Source organism: Suncus etruscus, chromosome 12, assembly GCF_024139225.1.
Source record: "Suncus etruscus isolate mSunEtr1 chromosome 12, mSunEtr1.pri.cur, whole genome shotgun sequence".
NCBI lineage: Eukaryota > Metazoa > Chordata > Mammalia > Eulipotyphla > Soricidae > Suncus > Suncus etruscus.
Window position 1 is genome coordinate 64,522,552 of NC_064859.1, and position 9,213 is coordinate 64,531,764.

The 9,213-nt window shown below is 42.4% G+C and overlaps 2 non-coding genes across 2 annotated transcripts; both read right to left on the reverse strand.

Moving 5' to 3' along the window:
• Nucleotides 1–2,732: 2,732 nt before the first annotated feature.
• LOC126025357 (U7 small nuclear RNA) lies at nucleotides 2,733–2,791 on the reverse strand. The gene has a single exon (XR_007501367.1). It is a non-coding gene; the product is annotated as a U7 small nuclear RNA (small nuclear RNA).
• Nucleotides 2,792–7,649: 4,858 nt separating this feature from the next.
• On the reverse strand, nucleotides 7,650–7,756 carry LOC126025024 (U6 spliceosomal RNA). The gene has a single exon (XR_007501075.1). It is a non-coding gene; the product is annotated as a U6 spliceosomal RNA (small nuclear RNA).
• Between the last annotated feature and the right edge of the window lie 1,457 nt (nucleotides 7,757–9,213).

Sequence of the window (9,213 nt, forward strand, 5' to 3'; positions counted from 1 at the left end):
GTTTTTTTACAGCTCCTTTCCTTGGGAGGGTGAGGTTTCTCAAGCAGTACTCAAGGGACCCCAGGGCCACTCCCTGTGAGATTCAGTCTACCAAATCAGATGGTTTTATGCCAGGGAGACCAGTAGTGTGGCTCTTCTCAGGCCCAGGGCTGTCAGGGGCCTTCATCACTACACCAACTGTACCTAGATGACCATGTGGTGCTGAGGATGGAAGTCAGGACCTTGCACATACAAGGCTCATATCTCTGACTTCTGAGTGATCTTACCCAGAGTCTTTTCCAAACGTCTTTGTTTGCCTTGTTAAAAATTATTTTGGCTGGGGCCGGAGAGATAGCATGGAGGTAAGGCGTTTGCCTTTCATGCAGGAGGTCATCGGTTCGAATCCCGGCGCCCCATATGGTCCCCTGTGCCTGCCAGGAGCAATTTCTGAGCCTGGAGCCAGGAATAACCCCTGAGCACTGCCAGGTGTGACCCAAAAACCAAAAAAAAAAAAAAATTATTTTGGCTGCCCAATAATTTGATTTTATTCTGCTGATATATTCTTGTTTTTTTCTTTTATATTTATTTTTTTTCCAACTTCAGTGGTTTCTTTTCTTTTCTTTTCTTTTTTTTTTTTTGTTTTTGGGTCACACCTGGCGATGCTCAGGGGTTACTCCTGGCTGTCTGCTCAGAAATAGCTCCTGGCAGGCACGGGGGACCATATGGGACACTGGGATTCGAACCAACCACCTTTGGTCCTGGATCGGCTGCTTGCAAGGCAAACGCCGCTGTACTATCTCTCCGGGCCCCCGGTTTATTTTCTTAATAAAAAATATTTTTAGGGGCTGGAGAGATAGCACAGCGGTGTTTGCCTTGCAAGCAGCCGATCCAGGACTTAAGGTGGTTGGTTCGAATCCCGATGTTCCCTATGGTCCCCTCTGCCTGCCAGGAGCTATTTCTGAGCAGACAGCCAGGAGTAACCCTGAGCACCACCGGGTGTGGCCCAAAGAAACAAAAAAAAAAATTTTTTTAAGTAATTTCTTTAAGCACCATGGTTACAAACATGTTAGTAATTGGGTTTTAGCCATAAAATGCACACACACCCTTCACCAGTGCAACTTTCCTGCCACCCTTTATCTACCCCCACCCCCACCTGTCTTGAAGATAGGCATTGTATTTCTCTCTTTATTATTGCCATGGTGGCTGTTGCTATAGTTATTTCTCTAACCTCTAAGTGCACTTAGCACTCTTTGTGATAAGCTTATCATGGGCTGGTCCTTCCAGCCTTAATCTCTAGTGTCTCTGGATGTTATTATAATACTGTCTTTTATTTTCTTAAATCCCACATATAAGTGTAACTATTATGTACTTATCTCTCTCTTTCTCTCTCTCTCTGAGTTATTTTACTCAACATAATAGTCTCCAAGTCCATCCATGTATAAGCAAACTTTATGACTTTGTTTTTTCTAATAGCAGAATAGTATTTTATTGTATAGATGTCCCACCGTTTCTTTAGCCACTCATATGTTTTTGGCACCTGGGTTGCTTCCAGATTTGCCTATAATAGATAGTGCTGCTATAAACGTAAGAGTGCAGAGAGCATCATTGTATTGTGTTTTTGTGTTCCTAGAGTATATCCCTAGGAGTACTATTACTGGATCATATGGGAGCTCAATGTTCATTTTTTTAAGGAATATCCATATTGTTTTCCCAAAAGGCTGGACTAGACAGCATTCCCACCAGCAGTGAATGAAAGTTTCTTTCTCCCCACATCCACGCCAGCAGTGGTTGTTCTTTTTCTTTATGATGTGTACCAGGCTCTATGGTATGAGATGATACCTCATTGTTGTTTTGATTTGCATCTCCCCGATGATTAGTGGTGGGGAGCATTTTCATGTGCCTTTTGGCCAACTGTATTTCTTCTTTGAGGCAATGTTTATTCATTTCTTTTCCCCATTTTTGATGGGGTTAGATTTTTTTTATTTTTATTTTTAAGTTCTGTTAGTACCTTGTATATCTTCCCCCCACAGGCAGGCACGTTTATTATCCTTGAGCATAGCCCGGGCTCCTCTTCCATTTATGGGGTGACTGCCAGCCCCAGCAGCTATGCTGCTGCCCCCCGAAGTAGGCCCATGGGGTGGCAGTGTCATGGGCAGCAGGAACAGGACCTTCAGCTTGCCCGCCAGGCTGGCAATCTCGGGGTCCTGGGCTTCATACGACTTCACCAAGCGGGCAAACTTAAGGACACCTTCCCCGTCGCAACTGAAGCCATAGGCTTTGAAAACCTCCTGCTGGATCTGCGTGGCCACAGGCAGCACGAACTGCAGCATCTTGCCCATGTCGTTGCATGCTTTGTCTCGGGCCTCGTCCATTCACACAGAGTTCTCCGGGGCCGAGAAGGCCTCGATCACCTTGGCCAGGACCACCTTGGCCTGCTCAGCGCTCAGGGCCGCAGCAGGGGCCGCGGCAGACGTCATGGGGGTAACAAAAACTGGCACTGCACTTCCCAATGCAGGTGCAGGGATGAACCCTAGAAAACGAAATGGCTCAGGAAGAAAAAAAAAAAGCTCATGCAGACCGGCAGGGGAAGCGGAAGGGAAGCAGCATCAGCCCAGGCCGGAAGCGCTTCAGGCCCTCCCCAGCTCCATGAGCACATTCAAAGGCTGAGATGTTATAAGTGTACAGTAGCTTGCAACCAACGCTGGATTATTAGCGAGAAATAAGCTTAGCCTGTCATTGGGTACAGTAGAAGTAGGGGTCTGGTCTCCACCAGAAGGCCTGCTGGACAAATTCTAAAAGAGCTGTAACGCTAGTTAGTACCTTGTATATCTTGGATATTAGCTCCTTATCTGATGGGTATTGAGTGAATAATTTCTCCCATTCCATAGGTGACCTTTTTACCCTGGTTACTGTTTTCTTTGAAGAGCAGAAGCTTCTCAGTTTTATGTAACTCCATTTATTTATCTGTTTCCACTGCCCTGCCTGTGTTTGAGACAGGCATTATATTTCTGCATTCTTTCTTTTTAGGCGGGGAGGCACAAACAGTGGCACTCAGGGGTTACTCCTGGCTTTATGTTCAGAAATCACTCCTGGCAGGTTCAGGGGACCATATGGGACGCCGGGATTTGAACCACTGACCATCTGCATGCAAGGCAAGTGCCTTACCTTCATGCTATCTCTCTGGCCCCATACAGTTTAATTTTTAATTAAAGTTTTATCAAGAGTTCTAAACAAAATGTTGGAAAGATATAACCTCCACTTACAGCAACAATTGGAAATTGAGACTTACTATAAACATTTGTGTCACATAATTATGGACAACCTTGCCTTCTGAACAATACAGGAGGGGCAGAGAGAAACTCAAAGAGTGGAGCACAAGCTTTGCATGTGCAATACCCCAAGTCTTTTTTCCCCTACGACTCTGGCTCCAAAGCACTACCAGGAGTAGCCCAGAACTCCCTGGGGAACCTGGACATTGCTAGGGAACCCTCCTCACAATGAATACAACAGATGTTTCTAGTTCTCAGCTGACATCAAGTTGCAAGTGTATTTCTCCCTGAGCACTGGGGAGAGTATGATATTGTGTTTACAAGCAGTGCTAGACAGACCTGGGAAGGATTCATGGCTTCTTCATTAATGACTATGTCACCTCAGCAAGTTCCTTTCTTTACTCAGCTGCAAAGACTTCAACTGGAAACCAGGAGAAGTGTGATATGATATGTGTGTGTGTGTGTGTGTATGTGTGTTTACAGCTAATTGACTGGAGACTCAAGAAAGAGTTCCAATTTAAATCTAAAAGCAGTAAAGCCTCCAATGAATCTAACCTAGGTTCAATCCCTTTCATCTCCATATCTGTTCCTGAGCTTTCCAGGAGTCATTGCTGAGTGCAGAGCTAGAAGTAAGTTCTGAGTACAGTTGGGTATGGCCCCAAAACAATCAAAAACAGCAGTTGATTGGCAGAATTGCCTCTTCCAGGAAGATTGCAGCTTTCAACTGGTTGGATAAGACCCATCCAAGTTATGAACGTAATCTTATTTACTCAAAAGCCTACTGATTTTGGACTAGAAACATGATATATAGCAGGGAAGGTACTTGCCTTGCAATGCAGTTGAACCATGTCCAATCTCCAGCACCCAATATGGTGCCCTGAGATCCATCAGGAGTAAGGCCTGAGCACCTCTGAATGTGGCCTCCAAATAAATAAACAGAACTCTACACATTTAAATAAAAATCTCACAAAAAAACCCCACCTATATTAATTGTTGGTCAAATATCTGATGTTGTGGACTAGCCCAGACAACAAGTTAAAATATACCAGAACCAGTGGAAAGTCTGGAGTGTTGACCTAGAGTCTTGAACTTCATTACTCTTTTCTCTAGCCTTGTTAATCTATCAAGTGAGGTAATGAGCTTCTCGGTCTCCTAGTCGCTGCTTCTTGTTCAATGTCTTAGCCTCTACTTTGTGTTACTGAAAGATGTCTCCAGAGGAAAAAGGCATAGAGTGCCAATTTTTTTTTTTTTTTTGGTTTTTGGGCCACACCCGTTTGACGCTCAGGGGTTACTCCTGGCTATGAGCTCAGAAATCGCCCCTGGCTTGGGGAGACCATATGGGACGCCGGGGGATCGAACCGAGGTCCGTCCTAAGCTAGCGCTTTTAAGGCAGACACCTTAGCTCTAGCGCCACCTTCCCGGCCCCTAGAGTGCCAATTTTAACCAAGGAATTTTCTACCTCTTTCTAACCCCTCACATCCTCCTTCATATGAGATACTATTTTGATAGTTCTCTGATGCCTTCAGACAAATGCTTTTTTTATATTTTACCATAAACAAAAACAGATGCTGTAAAGACATTTTTATATTAACTCTAAATTAATATTTTTAAAATCTTTAATTAAGCAATACTATCAATATAAAAACAATGTATGTTGGCCATTGAGACAGTACAGGGGTTAAAGCACTTACCTTGCACACAGCTGACTCCACTTGAATCATTGGCACCACTTATGGTCCCCTGAACACCTCTGAGACATCAAACCTGGACCTCTCACTTATAAAGCATGTGTTCTGTCCATTGAACTATCTCTCCAGAACTGATATTAAGTTATATTTAATGACTAATTACCAAAGTATTCAGAATGATACACTGGGAAAAAGTGCCTCAGTGTTATCTATGCTACTAACAGGGCCTATCTCAGGTTTTAGGAATTAAACCTACGAGCTCCATAAGGCATGGAGTAAGAACGCTGAACCAGGTATTTTCTCCTTAAAGGTGCCAGTTGTAAGGACAAAACATCAAATATTATTCTGAAAGTTGTATATAGCATGTTCAAAATTATAAAAAAAATTTAAAGTATTTATGACCTAAATATTATTTTCAGATTATATATTATCAACTTGAAAGAAAAATTTAAAGCTGACTAATATGATTAGACATATCTGTTTAGTAATGTGCATATATTATAATATATATTTTCTTTATATATTAGTCATAAATTACAGAAATTTTTACATTGGGGAGTTGGAAAGGAGAGTAATTTAGGGCATTGGTGATGGGAATGTTGCACTGGTGAAAGTGAGTGTTGATTATATGAGCAAAACCCAACTATAATTATGTTTGTAATCAAGGTGATTAAATAAAGATATATTTAAAAAAATAATTTTTTACAGTTAGAAATTGTAGCAAGGGGCTGGAGAAGTGGCGTGGAGCAGTAAGGCGTCTGCCTTGCCACACTAACCTAGGACAGACTGAGGGTCGATCCCCTGGCATCCCATATGGTCCCTCAAGCCAGGAGAGATTTCTGAGCACATAACTAGGAATAATCCCTGCGTGTCACTGGGTGTGGCCCCCCAAAAATAAACAAAAATATAGAAAAAAGAAATAGTAGCAAAAATATTAATATAAGGGGCCGAAGCAGTGGTACAAGCGGTAGGGTGTGCTTGCCTTGCACATGCTAACCTAGGACGGACCGTGATTACATCCCCAGCATTCCATATGGTCCCCCAAGCCAGGAGTGATTTCTGAGTGCATAGCCAGGAGTAACCCCTGAGTGTCACTGTGGCCCAAAAAAAGCAAAAACAAAAACATTAACATAATAGCAACAAAAAATTGAAAATCTAGTTAAACAACTTGTGTCATATTTAATAATGAAAACAAGGGTCCAGAGTGATAGCACAGCTGTAGGGCTTTTGCCTTGCATACGGCTGACCCAGGATGAACTGTGGTTCGATTCCCAGGGTCCCTTATGGTCTCCCAAATCAGGAGCGATTTCTGAACACATAGCCAGGAGTAACCCCTGAACATCACCAGGTGTGGCCCAAAAACCAAAAAAAAAAAAAAAAAAAAAGAAAAAAGATATTAAATAATATAAATCTTTCAACAAATAAAAAATTATGCCGTATACAACAATGGAAGAATAAGTTAATTTTCTAAGTTAATATATACATTTAGTTTAATTCCAGGTAGGTTATTCACTTTTTAGGTTATTCACATTAGTAAATTTATGAAAAAAAATTTCAAACTATTATAGAATTTTTCTAGGAGTTTAACCAAGAAATGTCTTCAAATGTCATTATGAAATATTTACTAAAATTAAAGTCTAGGTTATATTTAACTTAGTGCAAAACTTTTGCTGAAATAGACAAGGAAAAAGAGCAAAAGCAGTGAATAAAAGAAGGACTATTTCAAATCATGGAGATGGTGCTGACTAGTGTTTGGGAGTAGCCCTTGAGGGAAGAGAGAATACAAATAGCTTGATCCCTAACTCAGTCTATGAATAGATTTACGCTGGAACCAATGAAGATATAAGTATAATAAATCAATTTTAAATGTGGCAGAATAAAATATAGGTTCATACTCATTCCTACCTTATCATTATACATTGTCTTCTTTTTCCTTTTTTTTTTTTTTGAGGGGGCTACACCAGCAATACTTGGGAATCACTCCTGGTGGGCTCTGGGGACATTATGGAATGCAGGAGATTAAAACCAGGATGACCAGGCCAGTCAGGTGGTGTTAGAGGTAAGGTGCCTGCCTTGCAAGCGCTAGCCAAGGAAGGACCTCTATTCGATCCCCCGGCGTCCCACATGGTACCCCCAAGCCAGGGGTAACAGAAAAAAACAAAACAAAACAAAACAGAAACCAGGATGACCATGTGCAAAGCCACTGTCCTATTGCTCTGGCACCAGAGGAATGCTTTTTATTTATTTTTTCTTTGTTTTTGTTTGTTTTTGTTTTTGTGGGCCACTCCCATTTGATGCTCAGGGGTTACTCCTGGCTAAGCACTCAGAAATCGCCCCTGGCTTGGGGCGACCATATGGGATGCCGGGGGATCGAACCGCGGTCCTTCCTTGGCTAACGCTTGCAAGGCAGACACCTTACCTCTAGGGCCACCTCATCGGCACCCAGAGGAATGCTTTTTAAATATAATCCAAAGGTATAAAACATGAAGAATATAAAATATATTATGTCAAAAGTTAAATTTAAAAAAATTGAAAGTTAAAAATATTTTTTAAATCAGAATAAGAGTCTGAAGTGATAACACAGTTTTCCCATAGTCCTTTTGGGTAGAATGGGTGTACTGCTTACTGAAGAAATAAAGCAGCTGAAGATAGAAATACCTGTTTCCATGTTTTTTTTGTTGTTGTTGTTTTGCTTTGTGGTTGTTTTTTTTTTTTAAATATGGAACGCTTCACGAATTTGCGTGTCATCCTTGCGCAGGGGCCATGCTAATCTTCTCTGTATCGTTCCAATTTTAGTATATGTGCTGCCGAAGCGAGCACGTTGCTTTGTTTTTTTAACTACTGGTTTTATTACTTTTTGTTTTGCTTCGTTTTGGGGCCACTCCCAGCAGTGCTCAGGGGTTACTCCTGGTTCTGCACTCAAAAGTTACTCCTTGTAGGTTCAGTAAACCAGATGGAATGCTTAGGATCGAACCTGGAATGCTTAGGATCGAACCTGGGTTGGCCATATGCAAGGCAAACACCCTACCAGCTATGCTATTACTCCAGTCTCTGGTTTTATTACTTTTACAATAAGAAAAGAAAACTAATTTTAAGGTAGGGAGGCATATAGAAAGTAACATGGGGCCAGGAAGGTGGCACTAGAGGTAAGGTGTCTGCCTTGCAAGCGCTAGCCAAGGAAGGACAGCGGTTCAATCCCCCGGCGTCCCATATGGTCCCCACAAGCCAGGGGCAATTTCTGAGCGCTTAGCCAGGAGTAACCCCTGAGCATCAAACGGGTGTGGCCCGAAAAACCAAAAAAAAAAAAAAAGTAACAATTTCAAATACAATGAGTAGCTGAAGATGGAAGCACTCATTTTGGTATTTGGATTGGAGAGATGGCTCACTGGGTTCAGGGGTACTTTGCATGCAGTAGTCCTGGGTTAACCTACCACATGGTTCCCCAAACACCATCAGAAAGGACCTTTGAGCATAGAGCCTGGAATAGTCTCCATGCATTACAAAAAACAAAATAATAAGATTTATACTCAATGTCTTAAAGAGTTTGAAGAGGGCCCGGAGAGATAGCACAGCGGCGTTTGCTTTGCAAGCAGCCGATCCCGGACCCAAGGTGGTTGGTTCGAATCCTGGTGTCCCATATGGTCCCCCGTGCCTGCCAGGAGCTATTTCTGAGCAGACAGCCAGGAGTAACCCCTGAGCATCGCCGGGTGTGGCCCAAAAACCAAAAAAAAAAAAGAAAAAAAAAGAGTTTGAAGAGAGAGGGATGGTTTCATAGTCATTTGGTAGGTTCATAAGCTTGTACAACCTTTATGGGAAATTATTGATAGTTTTTACCAATATCTATATCTATATCTATATATATTTGGTTTGGGGTCACACCCAGCAGCGCTCAGGGGTTACTCCTGGCTCCACACTCAGAAATTGCTCCTGGCAAGCTCGGGGGGGGGGGGGGCATATGGGATGCTGGAATTCGAACCAATGACCTGCTGCATGAAAGGCAAATGCCTTACCTCCATGCTATCTCTCTGGCTCTAGTTTTTAGCAATATTTCAAGTGTTTCTTTTTGATCAAGAAATTCCACTTTAAGAAATTTACCATAGAGGACTGATAGAGTGGGAGATAAGGCACTTGCCTTGTACATAGTGCTGTGTTCACACCCTGGTTTGAATTCCTGGCACCACATATTGTTCCCTGAAACTGTCAGGAGTCACTTCTGAGCACAGAACCAGGAATAGCCCCAGAACATTAAAGCATGTGACCAATCCTCCATCCCTCAC